The sequence below is a fragment of the Triticum aestivum genome, chromosome 6B (genome assembly GCF_018294505.1).
Source record: "Triticum aestivum cultivar Chinese Spring chromosome 6B, IWGSC CS RefSeq v2.1, whole genome shotgun sequence".
NCBI classification, from domain to species: Eukaryota; Viridiplantae; Streptophyta; class Magnoliopsida; order Poales; family Poaceae; genus Triticum; species Triticum aestivum.
Genome location: NC_057810.1, coordinates 570660384 through 570677789, shown reverse-complemented (window position 1 = coordinate 570677789; position 17406 = coordinate 570660384). Strand labels below are relative to the sequence as shown.

At 43.7% G+C, this 17406-nt stretch overlaps 1 pseudogene; it reads left to right on the top strand.

The window, feature by feature from the left end:
• The first annotated feature begins 11500 nt into the window (after positions 1-11500).
• Positions 11501-12666, top strand: LOC123134446 (mitochondrial substrate carrier family protein B-like; annotated as a pseudogene).
• The last annotated feature ends 4740 nt before the right edge of the window (positions 12667-17406 follow it).

Sequence of the window (17406 nt, the reverse complement as noted above, 5' to 3'; positions counted from 1 at the left end):
CACCACATGAGTGACATGAGTGACTCCACCATACGTGACATTGAGAGCATTTCCTATGAGAGGATGAGTGTGACCACCACTAGCCCCACACATGAGAGCATGCCACACATCCTATGTGAGGTTGAGCGCCATTTGAGTGACTCCACCAATCATATGAGTGAGAGCATCCTTGAGGGAGTGAGTAAGCCACAACACTTAGCGAGTGAGATAGTTGAGATGGCATGTGAGGCCACTATGATTTCTAATGACTTAACCTCTACTCCTAGTGTGTTTTCTTCTTTGGTGCTAGGTCTCCTACATGATGACATGCCTATCCTTGACGAGTCCATCCCTCCAATGGGAAAAATCGATGGCCATGGTGGACGATCATGCACCCCCCACATGGTTCCATCAAGATGAAGATGACAACGAGACAATCTTCAACACCTCACCTACAACACATGAGCGACGCTCCAACGGTAACATAGGTGATGGTGCTTCTCTTGTCCCACTAGTGGACTATCTTGACATTGATTGCTTCCATGATGTTGACCCACCTATTACCATGCTTCATGCTAGTGAAACTTCTTCATGCCTTGACTTACCTATTTATGATGAATATGATGATGAGCATGTTGAGTTGCCTAGTTGTGATGCTATGCTCCATAGGATATCATGTGAAAATTCTTTTGGTCACATCCTGTTTGACAACCCATTGAACTTGTCATATGCTACGAGTGAGATCTCTCATATTGCATCATTTCAATCTCAACATAGTAACTATGCATGCCCTATTAAAATAAATCCCATTTGCACTTATGGCATAGATGACGAGATGATGGTCATTGGCTTATGTTTTTCATGTGATGATATTGCCATGCTTCCTTTATATGATTTGCGCAATTCATCTACTATGTCATGCCATGATCACATTGTTCCAATTATGCATTGTTTTGGATGTTGTCAATATTCTCCACGTGATGTTTCTACTCTTGCTCATGAGGAGACCCCCATAGTTTCCTCATACATATTAGGAGATCTTGATGCATTTCATACTTTGCATAATTCCCATGATAGTGTACACCATATGCATTCCATGAATAACAATGCTCTAGATATTTCTCATGATGCATTACATCCTTTGAGTCTCCATTATGCCATACATAATAACAAACATATCATGATGGATGACATGTTTCTATATCATGCATCTCATTTATTTGAGCATTGGCTATTTTGTGCTAACCGACACATGCATGTGCGCATCATGATGGATGATGTGTACATATACCATGCACACACAATTTTTCCTTTGTTTTTGTTTTGTGTAGGTACTTATGAACACTCGTCAACCTCACAATCCCATGAGTTGACGAAACGAACTCTTGAGAGCAACGATGACTTGGGATCCCGTGGACTATCCTTACCACCGTTCTCTTCGCGCAAGGACTACGTGCATCTCTTCTACTTGGCTCTCACACGGCTATGGGCCATTTACCACTTGTCACCTTATGCTCATTTTACCGTGTTCACGTTGCATGTTATACTTGGTTCTATGCCTTTGTCATGCAATTGTGACCCTTGCTTGCATCTACCCATGATTGACCCTATGTGTATTTGCATGCTTGGTGGAGATCCTTGTTGCTATTGCCATGTTTATCATGTGCCCCATGCTATCGATGCTTGTTGTGTTGGGAGAGTCATGATGACCCATTGCTATTTACATATGGCCTCTCGCCAATACATCCATGCCACTCTACTCATATCTTTCTTTCATGCTTGTACTATGTCATGTCCATTATTCATGCCCACTATTTGCACACATGACATGCTTACCATGATTCCTTCTAGTAAGTTGCATCTTCGCACTACTAGCTTGCTTAACTTGATTGCTATGATTGCTTGCTATGTTGCATCACCCATGTTCCACTATTACTCACTTTCTTGGGTTGATGACATATATGCTCATGCCTCTCACATGATATATCTTGATCATTGTCTCTTGTATCTATTAGTTGCCTCTTTCATATCCACTTGCATTGAGTGCAACCATACTATGCTTATTGATCCTAGAGACTTTGAAATCTTACTTGTGATGCACGCTTGTTTGATTGAGCCTATTGCATTTGGTTGTTCTCGCATCATATGCCTACATACTATGCAATACTCCCTTGTCATTTCTTATGATGAGCATGATACATACACTTGTTGGGTATCTTACCACACGAATGATTGGTTTTGCCATTTCACTAACCTCATTTGTTTTTCCAAGTGTTTGTCATGTTCTTTCATTTTGAAGGATTTACAAGGCGGTACCACCACGAGACATATTGGTTATGTGAAGGCATACAAGATGCGCGACTCCATCATCCTTGAGAAACTACTAAAGGTGACCTCCTTCTCTTTGAGCCATCCTCAAATACGCATATTGGATGGGTCACTCTTTCATTGTTGTTTCCTTCTTGTTGTGTACATGATACATCTCGTGAACGGAGGAGCGACATTGGAGATTGGCTACATGGACCTTCACATTGAGGAGCGCTCACACTTGTTGGATGCACCTTCGAAACTACACTCATGCCTCGACATCGAGCTTTGGTACACCAACACCTCCATATTTGTTGATTGTGCTCATACATGTCATGCTCGATGGACATATCATAATCACCACAAGTTTGCACTCCATGCATGGATTGACTCACATTATGATTGCCTTGTTGCATCTGGTATTTCCATGCCATCCATGATATATGAGCTTGTCCACTTCCTTAGCAAATTTGTTGTGATCTACCTCGATGGCATATTCATACATCATGATCATATTGTCGACCATCAATTGCATGATAGCTTACACATATTGAGCATCCATTGCCATATTCATGCTATTGATAAACCGTCTCACTATGATATCATTTTGCACCGTGGTTGCATTGATCATATTTACAACACATTTGTGTGCACAATGATTGCATTTCTTCCCATGAATGCTTTGCATCTCATTCTAGATCATCTTGATAAGCTTCACGCGCTTTGTCACGACCAATCTTGCGGCACGGACTCATTCTTACATGATGGACACTTTGTGTGCGCTAACCATTGTATTCCCGAGTGTTGCTTGTGTTTGCTCTTTTTGCATGTCTATTACTCCGGCGACACCTTGGACTACTTGGATTGCGCCATGTCTTCAACTCCGTCCAACTACAAGTTCGTCCCCAACAACCGTTTCCATGATGATGAGGATCACGATCCGAGGTCGGATCTTTCCCAAGGGGGGGGGGAGATGATGTGGAGCATCCCACGTTCATCCCCATGTACACTTCGACTACTCCCCAAACCCCAAGTGGACATATGACGAGACCTCGAACATACGCCATTGGACACAAGGTGAACTCGCTCCTCTCCGAACCTTCACTTCCCACATGTGAGACATGGTTACTACCTCATATATATGTGCTATGCATGACCAGGAACAATGAGGAAGACCATGGACAAGACGGCGAGGACACCAAGTACAAGGACCAAGAGAAGAAGCTGCCCGAAGCTACAGCGGCCGAACGTCCGACCATTACCGGACGTCCGACGACTCCCAGGCTCCGGAGGACCGGCCCCCTCCGGACGACCGTGCCAGCGACCACCGAACCGAATCTGCGGACATCCGAAGAACTCCGGACATCCGGGACCCCGCGAGCCTCCGGATGACCGGCCCTCTCCGGACGTCCGACCGAAGCGCACCCGAGCCAAATCTACGAAAGTCCGAAGAGCACCGGACGTCCGGACCTTCCCGAGCCTCCGGACGACCGGAACCCTCCGGACGTCCGACGCTTGTCTGCGCACAGTGTGTTGGGCCGCAGCCCATGTACCCCTTCACTTACCCATTCGTGGCCCTAGACTATATATACTCCTCCACCTCCTTCTAGTTAGGTTTAGCGTTGATTTAGCTCAAGTTAGAGATAGAGCTTCGCTCATCCATCGGATCTCCTCCTCGTGAGAGACCGCGGCCTCTTCGGAGAAGATCCTATCGGATTCAAGACCCCCTTGTGGGAAGATCCCCTTGTGGATTCAAGACCTCCTCACGGAGAAGAACGGTTCCTTTGTATCCTTACCTTTGTTGACTTTGGATCTTGTGTATCTCTTTGTGTTCTTTGATCTAGCACTTGTGTGACTGATTCCTTGTTGGTTGAGTGTTTTCCCTTGTTCCTCCCCGTGATTTTCTCGTGTTCTTCCGCACGTTCTTCGTGTTTCCCCGTAGGATCCACTCCAAACGTGAAAGATCGTCCACCTAGGGTTCCACCCTACATCATATAAACTCTTTTAAAGATTTTAATATAAAAGTTGTCGCGGAAGAAGGATCTCGAAAAGCTCCTTTCAGCGGCGGCGGCGCATGGATGAGATGTCGTGCAAGATTGGACCTCGGGAAGGTCCTTTCAGCTAGCGGCGGCGGGGCATGGATTGGAGGAGGCAGATACGGACACCTTCCGCTCGACTTTCACTTCGACCGTTCCACCTCCTTCTCATGGATCTCCTATCTTCTTTGCTTATCCAAATCAATGCGTGCCTGTGGTTGATGCTGGTGAGTCCCTTTTCAGCTGCCCCTCCCACCTCCTTCCCATCACTTGTTTTTGGCATGATCATGTAATAATTTCTTCTAGGTTTCCATTCCCAAGAAGAGACTGCAAGAGAATCCATCCAAAGGCACTAAGGTTGATTTCTGTATTGACATCTCTTCTTTGATTATTACTGCATTTTCTCAATAGTTAGTTTCGTAGTTTATGATGTGGAGGTTCACCCACATATATGAAAACAATAACAATAATACTTACCATTGATTGATCTGCTAATTGCTATCAACTTTTGCATATCTACTATCTTTGATCCTTGAAAGGAAGAGATGAAAAATATATATTGGGACACCTTATGTGTATACTGAATAAGCAATTTGATTGTTGTGTTTTGCAGTGTTTCTTGGTGTGCCCTTATGCTTGACAGAGGTCTTTTGAGGTATAGGAGATCTGGAGTTCTGGACATCATGAAGAACACGGGCTTCAATGCACGTTGGTTTTTCAATCAGGGTATATGGGGCCTAATCACTCTCTCTCTCTATCTCTCTTATATGATGCCCACATCTTCTGGTATAGACTGACCTTTATTTGGACCTATACTAATTTTGTCGTCAATTTTATTTATTTTTATGCTTTACTTTCACTAAGCCTGTACTAAACAATGATGAGCATGCTCTGCTGATCACCTAGTACAACCAGATATCACACACACCATTGAATGCATACGTCTTCACTATATAAACAATTGTTCATATTTTACTACAAGTGTCACCATGCACCTTTTGGAATTATCTATATCATTATTTCAAAATGAAAATGGTCAGAAGTCATGCCTTACTACCATATATTGGCATAAATTACTGTCATTCTAGCACACAAATGAACGGGCACGGCAACGCGTGCCATTATGGTCTAGTTTTAAAAAGAATGGAGCGTGTATCTTATGCAGCGCCGGGAGCACATGGCTGGGCAGGCTCTCGTCAAACCATCAAATTGACAAACCACCCGACCTGTAAGCGACACTGGTTCATAGGCCGGTCCCCTATAGAAGCCTAAACGTATGTGTAGTTCAGCGGTACTAGTACTTGGTGAAAACAGAAGTGCAGCGAAGCACCTTCGTGAATACTACAGCGACGACGTGCGACTTTCAGGCCCCGTTGATCCCTTCGCCATTTGCGGCACGGGCACATATTTTACTCCATAATATCGAAAGATAAACTGCAGACGATAACCATTAGGCGGGCGGGGACGGGATCAACTCCCTCCGAGAGCGATTACCGGGCGGGGCAGGATGAATGGCGACGGCCCGGCTGGGCGTCGCCGTCGAGCCAGCCTGTCCCCTCCGGAAAGGAAAAGGAGAGGCGGGGAAAAGGGAAAAGTTTCGTGCGCTGCTGATGTGCGATGGGCGATGGCTGGCGCCGGGAGAAAAGAGGAGGAATCCGTCCGTCTGCCCAACAACGTCTCGATTGATGAGGTGGCGAGGAAACAAAGGGAGCCGAGGGAGCTGGTGTGCGTTTTGGTCCATGTGTCCACGAGGATCTGAAACGGACCGGTAATAACCTCGACGTCGAGGCTGCTGAATATGCCACGGTGCAGGTATCAACACGGGGAATACCATACGAGCCTACAGTTTGCCTGTTTGATACTGCCCATCTTTTTTTTTAAAAAAAAAAAACTTCTGATCCGTTCATCTTCAATCATAGCAGCATATTGAAAAATAGAAATAATAAAAATTGCATTCAGATCCATAGACCATCTAGTGACGACTACAAGCATTGAAGCGCGCCGCCGTCATCGTCCCTTCCTCGCCGGAGCTGGGCAAACCTTATTGTAGTAGACAGTCGGAAAATCGTAGTCCTAGGGTCTCATGGGACCAGCGCACCAAAACAACAACTGCCCCAGGTGAAGAGTAGCGTAGATCGACGGTAAACGAACGACGACCAAATCCGAGTAGATCCACCAAAAACAGATCCACCAGAGACGTACCTCAACACGCCCACCGGTGATGCTAGACGCACCACCACGACGGTGGCTAGGCGGGGAGAACCTTACTCCATCTTCAGGGAGCCGCCGCCGTCTCATCTTCCTGAGCAGGACACAAACCCTAACAAAACTCAAAGAAACATCTGAAAACAGAGCCCTTCCACCGGCAAAGGCCGGGATCCGCCACGCCCACATGGCCCTAAGGCCACCGGAGACAAGGCGGACCGGCAACGACGTCGGCGGGAGATAGTGGAACCCTAACTTTTTTTGGGGGTGGGGGGGGGGGGGGCGGAGAATTGACAACTTGACTGTCGTCGTCGTTAAGTTTGGTGACCGTGTCGTTGGTCGCGTTATACTACCTGCTTACTTAGGCCTCTTTTGTTTAACAGGGTAGGAAAATCATAGAAATAAAAATGTCATATGTCAAATCCTATAAATTGGAATGGAAATGGAGTTGTCGTTTCGTTCACGTCATTTCATTGAGTCTAGGCTAATGTTTATTTTTCTATGAAAATTTTAAATCAATAAGGAGAAGCACTTTCCGGCTCCCTTTTTATATTAAAATAATAGAAGCCACACAAGTACTAAGGGACAAACAGAGTAGTGGGTTCAAAGGTTCTAGCCTATTACATGATAGCAACCTCGCTGCAAAAAGAGAGCAGAGATAACTGAAAGAAACTAGAGTTGTCACCCTACATCGCAGATATAGGGCAAACTGCGCTCAGCGGTGCTTCTCCTTTTTCATGTTTTGTCTCTCCATCTGACAGATCAATCCACCCGGAGCATCGTCGTTGTTTGCGACCAGCAGGAGGCCTCCAACACCGAGATTGGGCTCATAGTAGTCACTGAAGCGAAGATTTTGTATCCTGGGGGCGAAGCGGGGGGCTGTCTGAGTCCAGTCCACGCTGTGTAGTCTGAGCTAGCGGCTGGATGTCGATCTTGCATTCCCAGATAGACATGCACTCTACCCCCACATTAGCATTGTTGGCGCCTTCAGCACGACTGCAAGTGATGGCAGAAGAGGTCTATCTGCTCCAGCATGTGATCCTTGTGTTGAAATATTAGGGTGGGCCTAGGCCCATCTAACAATTTCTGAAAATCTATAAGGATCCATGTGGGTTTAATATGCACTAGATGTAGTGGAAAGTTTGGTCTCATTCCGAAAGTTGGAGAGGAGTTGGACCTCCTTATATGGGTTTCTCTTCCACGTGCTATTAGAGCTTGAGAATAGAAGAGACCCTCGCACACTCCTCCTCCTCCGCCCTCCGCGCCACGAGAATGAGATGAGCCGAGCTCACACCTATGCGCTTACGCGACTGCTCGCCTCCGTTCGTCTACTTCCTCTATGTCAGCATCGTCTTCATCATCACAGTGTCTCAGTCCGACGCAGACCGTCTCGCCGCCGAGAAGCTCGAGGCCGACAAGAAGGCCGCCGAGGACGCCGCTGCTGCCGCCACCGCCGCCGCGACTTCTGCATGGCCTACTGAAGGGTATAACACGCTTATCCCGCTCCTGTTTATCTCCGTATTAGCAGTACAACATTATGTGTAGATGTGTCTACTGTTTGCATAGTACATGATTGTCTAGATCAGAATCAGTATGTCGTTAATTATGTCAATACCATACTAGTGATCTATTTATGGATTAAATTAGTCAAAAAAATTTGCCTATTTACTCAACACCTTGAAGATCGGTCTCCATTTCTTGACCAGTCTAAGAATCGTTCCTAGGATATGTTTAACAAAAATTCATGCCACACCATTAAAGATTAGGTTATTTTTGAACTTCCACGAAGACGAAAGCACAACAGAACAAATGGTGTTAACAACATCAAGTTTTCCCCGCTACCCAAAGGGAACTAATGGATTCAAAACATGTCGCTAATGACCTATTCCAAAAATTGGCCAAACCTACTTTGCAACTATGCAATCAAAGAGAGAAGGTGTTACACTCATTCCTTAGATGTGCAGAAAACACAATCTTCAGGTTTATTCATATTCCTTTCTTCAGATTATCCCTGGTTAGTATTTTATTATGACTAACCAACCGGAGGAATACATGAACCCTAGGAGGGACGGCCAACTTCCAAACAACGGGAATATAAACAGGAGTCGCACCTCTAAACTTGATGATAGCATACAAAGAACTTGATAAATAAATGTAGAACTTGATAAATAAATGTCAAAGATCTCATATTGCCAAATCAGTGAGTCACCCCCTTCTTTTTATAGAAAATGCTACTAGCTATGGCTAGTAGCTCATACCACTGCTCCATCATACTATCAGTGAAGATCCTCCTAAAAGTAAGCTTGAGGATGCTCTCATCCTATATTTGATTAATGGTGCTACATTGTTCTCTACAAATGCAATAAATGTCCAGAAATTGGAACGGGGGTGGGCCAAACTAGGAATCCTCCCAGAACCTGATTTGATGACCATCCCCCACAGTCCACCTGTAGCCAAATTTGACAGCTCTAGCAGTCCACATAACCCCTTTCCAAAAGACAAAAGAATTTACTAAGCTACCACATAAGGCTAGCCATAGTGGGAGTAACTTAGGTAGTAATATAACACATCCCAAGAAACAATTGTTTATGTGGCATGGAGTTAATGAGAAAAGAGATGCTTGTGGTAACATAATATGTTACTGTAACATAACACACTTCGAGGAAAAATGAGTCTATATCTCAATTAATGAAGGCTTGCATGTTACCATCCATATGTTACTACCCACTATGAAGGTAGTAACATAGACTAATAACATGTGCATGTTACTAGTCTAAGTTACTCCCCACTATGACCAGCCTAAGATATTGGGGGAAGAGATGTGGTATTTGCCATCAACCACATATCTCCATATTTTTCCTTTCCCAAAGGCATGTTTCTTAATCCAAGATCCTAGGAGGAAAATATTGAGGTATTTTAAGTTAGGGATCCCTAGCCCTCCAAAATCTTGGTTCATGTACGCCAATTGCCAATTGGCCAAATGCAGTTTTCTATGGCCCTCAAAGTCATTCCAAAGACAGTTTGCCATTTGAGAATTTATGAGGTTCAAAACCCGCTTGGGAATTTTAAAAAGGGCATAAGATAGATGGGGATGCTAGCAAGGTAGGATTTAATTAAGATAATCCTCCATTTGTAAGAAAGGAGTTTACGCCTCCATCCTGCAATCCTTTTAAGGATTTTATCTATTAAAGGTGGAAGGTCTTTCCCAGAGAGTCTCTACTCCTAATGTCTCAGTTGGTAGGTCGCGTTCCGGGTTTTATTTTCGTCCCACCTCACCCGGTCTTTTTTGGTACTTCTTTGGTACTTCCTCCCACCTTCCCCCCGTTTTATTTCGCTGGTTTTTTTTCGTCCCTCCCCCACCCCACCGGTTTAGTTTCCCGTCACCCTCTCACACAACGAAAAAAATCTTAACGGATCATAACTTTCCATGCTGGTGCAAGTTATTTTTAGTAATGTCTTTATGTGAAAGAATATCAATCTCTAAATATCAAATCTAAATTAATTAACCTTACCTTAAATTGCTCAATCACATTAATTAGGAAACAAAATAACCGATTTTAAGAAAATATCTACTCTTAATGGAGGGTATTACATACCAAACATAGGTACGTCATTAGCTCGCTTCCTTCCCTTCTCTTCCCTTCGTCCCTCAGTCCCATGCTCGTGGCGCTGAAGTGGCATCGACAGGCGATGGCGGCGAGGACAGCACGTGGCAGCCCCTGAAGCACGAACACGACTGCACCTCGGGTCTGCCGTCTCCCAAGATATGGGTGAGTTCTCGTGATGCCCACCCTAAACCCTCACGTCCTACAAATTCCTCAACCTCTACCATCTCGATTTCGTTCATGCTCTGATCCAAATGACGATGCAGCTCCGGCCGATTGACAATGGAGGTTTGCCATCCTTCCTCTCAGCACCCACTCCTGGAGGAACGACACACCATGCCGATCGAACCCGGTCGAGATCACTCACCAAGATTGCTATTCGGAAGTTTTTTGTCAAAAAGTGAAGAGTGGGACGGGATCTGCACTTTTGTTAATATCTCTATTCCTAATGTCTCAGTTGGTAGGTCGCGTTCCGGGTTTTATTTTCGTCCCACCTCACCCGGTCTTTTTTGGTACTTCTTTGGTACTTCCTCCCACCTCCCCCTCAGCCACGAAAAACCAAAGAAAACCCCGCGATCGAGTCCTGCACATGCCCAAACTCCCGTCGTTATTAACTAAAAGGATCGAAAATAAACCACGGAGCACAAACCGGCGAAAATTAACCAGCGAAAAAAACGGCAAACTGTGCGATCTCGATCTCGTCTGGTTTTTCTTTGGTATCTCACCCCGCACGTAAAACAAATCTCAATCTCGATCTGTTTCATCTCAGCCTCCAGCCCCGAGAGGAGCCGCCGCCGAGAGGAGACGCCCCAGCCCCGAGAGGACCCGCCGCCGCCGCCGAGAGGAGACGCCCCAGCCCCGATAGGATCCGCCGCCGCCGCCGCCGGGGAACGAGGTCGCCGCCGCCTCCCTCGCCCGCGGCCATGATGACCGATCTGGCGTTGGCGCCGCAGATCACCCTCTGGTCCATGGCCTCGACTAGGTACGAATCCCTCCTCCACTTCTTCTGGTTTGGTTATTTCCGCATCTTGATATGATTCGGGCGTGTGTGCAGTTTGCTATGATCTGGCGACGGGGATGCAAGGAGAAGCTGCTGCGGTTTCAAGGGGCTGTGAGGATGCCCACCATGAAGGCGTGTCTGGGATGATGGAGGTGATATCCGCCAGGTCCCCGTTGCCGTCGACTGGCGGCGGCCACCGTCTCCTCTTCCATGGCGTCGTCGGGGCCTTCCCCTGCCAAGCGTAGCGGCTCCTTGGCTGGATCACCGTCGCACACCTCACCGGCGTGGTCGGCAAGATCTGCATCTCGATCCTCGCCACTCTCCATCCTCTTGCAGGTAATAGGCTTTCCGCCCCCTCTTTTATCTCTGGCGTTCTCGTGTGCACGGATTGTGAGCGTGAAGGAATATTTCTCTTCTATTTCATGGTGCTGATGTGCTCCTTCTGCTTTCACACTGCACATATATAGATTCTTCAAAGGAATTGGATGCTGATAATATCAACTAAGTTCCCTGAATGTGATATATATTCTTCCCTCGCTTTGAATTGATTGCCCCAAACAATATATCTCTGGTTGACAGTCATGGCCTATTATTATTGTTGTTAATTTACAACACTCTGCGCTGTATTGTCCAATCATGGTCCAAACTTCAACTTGGTTGTGGATTCATTGTATGTACCATATGCTGTTCATAGCTACAAAATTGCAATCTCGCGAAAATGTTCTTGAATACAGTAATTTTTTTGTCACATAACCCATATGCTGATGATAAAGTTTGTTGTATGAGCTTGTGGCATACTGATCCGACAGGTGGCAGGTATGCATTCAGATGTTGCAGCTGTAAGGAAGGGTAGTATATGGCACATGGCTTCGTGGGTTGTTCAACAAGAAGTGTTTTGGGCATATTCGAAAGGCAATCTTGTGAAAATTATACATCGATTTTCTTATTCCGTCATCAGCTTCTATTGATATGAGCGATACAAAAAGTTCAGCACTGAATTTTAGTATGTTAACTTGCAAGATTTCTCACGACTATGTTTTTTTGTTATAGGTTTATAAATTTCGAAATATAGTTGCAGCTTCACGGAATGGACGGCCCAAATTATGTTAGTGTCTATATGTTTACTTGGTGGTGGTCTAGCGTGAGTGACACCTACATCTGTAACTTACCCATTGGATGTTCTTCGAAATCACCTGACAACACAGGTGATGCTTTTCTTCCTTTCGTGATTTGTGAATAACACTAAGCCAACCAGTCAATCAATATAACTTCCAGTTAGAACTTAGAGCATCTTTACCTAACGCTTTCATGCAATGTAGCTTTAAAGACCAAAGGAACAGGTTTTAGTAAGCTAAACTTTCATGTCTATAAAATTCTGCAGAAAACCACTAGGTATTACAAGGGCATCTTTCACACGTTGTCTACAATTTGTAGAGAAGAGAATAGTAGAGGATTGTATAAAGGCCTTTGGTCCACCTTATTGGTAAGCCGTATGTTTCTGCTGAGAATTGTTTTTTAGTTGACTTCCCAGTAACTTTTATGTGTTACAGGGAGTTGGACCTGATATATCAATCAACGTTTATGTATATGAATCCCTGAGGTCTCATTGGAAAATGGAAAGTTGAATGTCAAACTGTGCGACCAATGATTTGATATGGTACCTCCCTCTTCTCTCTTCTATGAACCCTATAACACACGTCTCAAATCTTAATTTCTTTTATCCTATTGCAGGTTAATTCCAGTTGGGTGTGTTAACCTACAGTAATCAATCAAGTCAACAAATATAACAATGATACTTTGTCTTCTGATTTTTGGTGATGATTTTTTTTGTGACTGAACTAACAGGAGTTGAAGCATGTGTTCTTATTTTTTTATATGACTAGATGCATATGAACTGAAGCTCCATAATTTTCTTTTCAAGTCGACATTGGTGGCAACCAATACAATTAGCGTTATTTACAACCAATGAAGTCTTATAATTTTCTTTCTTAGAAATATACAGTGACGCTGACTATCATTTAGTAGCTCTACAGGCACTAGCCAAAAACAATAATGTTTATTTATTTAACCACCAAATAGAACAATAGGTTATTCTGCATTGTGGGTACACAAATCACAACACTATATTTCAGCTGTAGAAATCTGTGTGGATGCCTGCTAATAGTTTAAGCCTACATATTGCCGATTTGGTTTGAGTAATGCTTGAAGCATAATTTACTTCCTAATGTGCAAATAGCAGTATCATTTTTTGTCAAGAAACTGAGAAGACGGAAGAGAGTTGGTGTTGTCAGTGTGGTGAGCCTATGCGGCAACCACAAGGCTGAAGTCTGCTTTGATCGTTATTCAAGATTTGAGCCTTGGCTCCGGTTTTGATAGCTCTATATCAGTAAGTTTAGTCCAGTAACTATTTTAAGTATCTTTACTGTGCATAGTTGCATACATTTTATTCATGGATTAGTCTTGGTAATATTAACATTTGAAAAGCAATTTTTGTGTGACCATTTTTTCATCTTAGTATCTCCATCTACCAGCAAAGGTCAACATGCACAAACCTGTATTTAACATGCAACATGAGATAGTGTGCATCGAAACTATGCTTATGTTTGTGACATTCATGTGGCATCTCATGCAGATATATTTTATTATCCATTTCTGTAGCATGCAATGTTTATTTTCTTCTTTTGGTCCATAATCCCTCCTAAAAGAAATATAAGAGTGTTTAGATCACTAAAGAAGTGATCTAAACGCTCTTATATTTCTTTACATATGGAGTAGATGTCATGATTGTTGGATACACATGCAGACTTTCAGCGAGTTTTTGTTCTCGGACTAGGGATCCACAGTCCAAAGTTGATTGGTGGATCAAGTGAACTTGGTGCATCTCCATTCAAGCTGGAGTACAATTACCGACCTGCTTGTTTAGTGCAGTCTCCACAATCATACAAGCAAATGAGCAGCTGGCGACCCAACAGACAAAGTTTCTATCTTCTTATTTTCTATGCAAGTAGCAGCTGGCGCAGCGGTGGTGTTGATGAACGACACCCAATGCAGAGGCGGCAGTTACCATAGGGAAGAGGTCAAGAACATCTAGCTCTTGTGGTGTTCCTCCTCATTATTGTCATCGCCATCAACAGCAACAATGACGACCGGCTCATGAGACAGCTACTAGAGAGGGAGCGAGGAAGGGGGAGACAAATCTTTCAGGTACAATGGTATGACAACCATGTTCTGAACTATCAATGAGATTTGGTGCTAAGTCAGCATCGTGTTTTATCCAATCTATCAAACACCATAAGTTTCATGTCGAATGTGTTGTAGAAATGTTCTTCCAGAAATATGGTTTTAGTCCTTCATATTTTAGCATCGTTGTAAATTTATCCATTCACATATCACTCTGAGAAACATTTTTAAATGGGGGAAGGAAGAATGGGAGAAAAGAAGAGTGCTTTGACGTAAAAAAAGAAGTCGTCAATATAGCCCGTTGCAACGCACGACGTTCTACTAGGAGATGCAAGTGGAGTGGAATAATGAAAATACATTGCATCAAATGCATTTTTTGATACTATAATTTTTTTCTATACATGTGAAATTGGAAATGCATTATGCTTATGTATGCAATCAGAAAAAAAAAATTAAAAGGCCCGCGACAACGCACGGGCATTGTACTAGGGAAACAAGTATTGACATTGTACTATGGAAACAAAACGAATAGACATGCAGACTAAGCTCCATATCCAAGGGATTTTGGTAGTACATGCCATGTTTATGCTCACTGTTGAATAATTTGTATATAACTATTTATGCAATACTTGGACCATAGGAGCAATTCATTCTGTATATTTTGCTGGGGATTGTGCCTTGCAGTCAATTTATAGAAGGGTAAGATGTATCGCAATATCTTTGACTTGCATTCTCTGTGATGTCAAGTAAGAAAATAGAATATATACTCTTTGAATTATCTTTTTTTATGTCTCTATCTTACTTATATAATCCAATTGGCATTTGCTAAAGTTTCTGTTGATGAAACATTTGTTTTGTGATGTGAGGAGGTTCTGTTTGTGAGTAGATACGGTTCGTAGATCATGATATCTGCACAATCTCAATCTACTTCTTATGACCATATATTGTATTAATGGGTTGTGTCAGGGTTATTTTATCAACTACTGGGTTGTTGATCTACATTACGGTTTAATTCTTACACGAATTAATGTTGACTCGATTCCCTGTAGTAGGTTGAGAGGCTTCTCCTCTCATGATTTACTATGATTAGTTTGCTTGGCTCCATGCTCCTCATGATTTCTTTGAATTTTTCTGTAGGTGCTCGGTCAAAAATCACCTAAGGAAAATATGTTGTTCTTCTCTACAAGGGTTGCATGTGGAATTTGAGGAGAATCTGTGCACCAGCATCCGACTCCTTGATGTTGCTCTGATCATATTGTGTAAATATATTTCTAATAAAGCAATCGTCCGATGGTGTACATGTTATAAATAACAAGAATCATCAAGTGTGAGAGATGGCAACATCATGATGGGATGGTATGTACTGTTGTGCTCATCAATAGAGTTAGATCACTTTTCCTTTTCTGTCTGAGAGTCGATTTTTTTGTGCGTTAGATGGATTGACAAGTACCAAAGATTGATGCCAAGCAGAACTAAAACCTGTCCATGGATTACCTTCAGTCCCACATTCCAATCAACAACATTGGGCCGAGCGAGCGCGCGGGTGGCGCAAGAGGCAATGGACAGCCGGTAGAGACTGAGTGGTGAGCGGCGGTGGTGAGGTCGAGAGGTTGGCACCAACGGCGAGTAGGCAATTACCGGGTGAGCGGACGGGGCTTGTAGGTGTCACGATTGCATCACAATTGGAATAAAGTAAACAATGCATACTCGTGTGGCGATTGACTGATTTTGTGTGTTGTGTGCTTGTGTTAACAGCCAGCCAAATCAATCAGCCAAGGGCCATTATGTACGTGAGTGTGTTAGCAGTGGGTATATCTGAAGATTATTTCTCAACTCGGCATGTGGGTAGAGACTAAAAAGACAATACCATGGTAGCATGGCAGACCTGGCAAGTGCCACGAACATCATGATATTCTTCCTTTTCTTAATTCCTTGATTTGAAAAATAATTTGCTCTGCGTGTATAGGAACATAGCAGTCGGGCAAACGAGGAGGCGGACGGAGCAGGGCCGGAGGGGAAGCGGATGGAGCGGGGCCGGGCGGAGGATGGACCGGAGGCGGAGGCGGCCGGAGAGGAGGCGGGCGGGGTCGGGGCGGAGGCGAACGCGATAGGGCAGCGCGGCGGCAGGCGGCGGCCTAGGCGGGGTAGAATCAGTGGTGGGGGTCTGGATCTATGGTGGGGCGAGACCTTAAAAAGTTAACATGTAACTCTTACAAACTATTTCAAGAGCCCGTGGCAACGCACGGGCAGTCTACTAGTTTATTAGAATGCAAGGGTATGCCTAAATACTTGATTGGGAAAACCCCTATAGGGCAACCAAATATGTCAGCAAAGCAAGAAACTTATCATCTTTTTTTTTTTGAGGGCTAGCAAGAAACTTATCATCTAGGTTTAAAGAGACCATCTCACTTTTGTCATAATTAATCACATTTTCAAAGCAAGTAAGGACCCATTTGAGGTTGGCAGCCAAACTGGGGTCACAATCAACAAACATGATTGTATCATTTGCATACCACAGACTGATAATGCCTTTAGGGCAAAAAGCATGTCCTAGGCCCTTAATAAGTTTTTTCTTTGGAGGCTTTGTACAACATTCTAGTTAAAACATTCACTACTAGATTGAAAAGTGGGGGAGAGAGGAATCTAGGACAGGTCGTAGATTTCCTTGCGCCTTTGCACGACTCTTTTGCTAAAATAACTCATGTTACATTGCCCTAGAGTTTCATTACTAAGTATGAAACCACATGTTTTACATCGACAACTACAACACCATTTTTTTTCTAGAACATTGCCAAACAAAGCCAAGCGTAGAGCTGCATGTAACATTTCTTGCATCTATGTTATTTACATACAATGTAGAATTGGGTCAATTTAAAATATAACACGAGTAAACACATCTCATTTCGTTGATAATTCCTTAACATAGATTTGTAAGACAACACAAATTTGTTAGTCTTTGATTTGATTAGGGAAATACGTGTTATATGCCCACTAAAAGCATTACGGAATTTGTTGTCGAGTCAAGTTTCCAAACATGACTTGTGGTCACCATTGGGCATGTAGATAAGCAATAAAAAATACATCTACTTTTGGT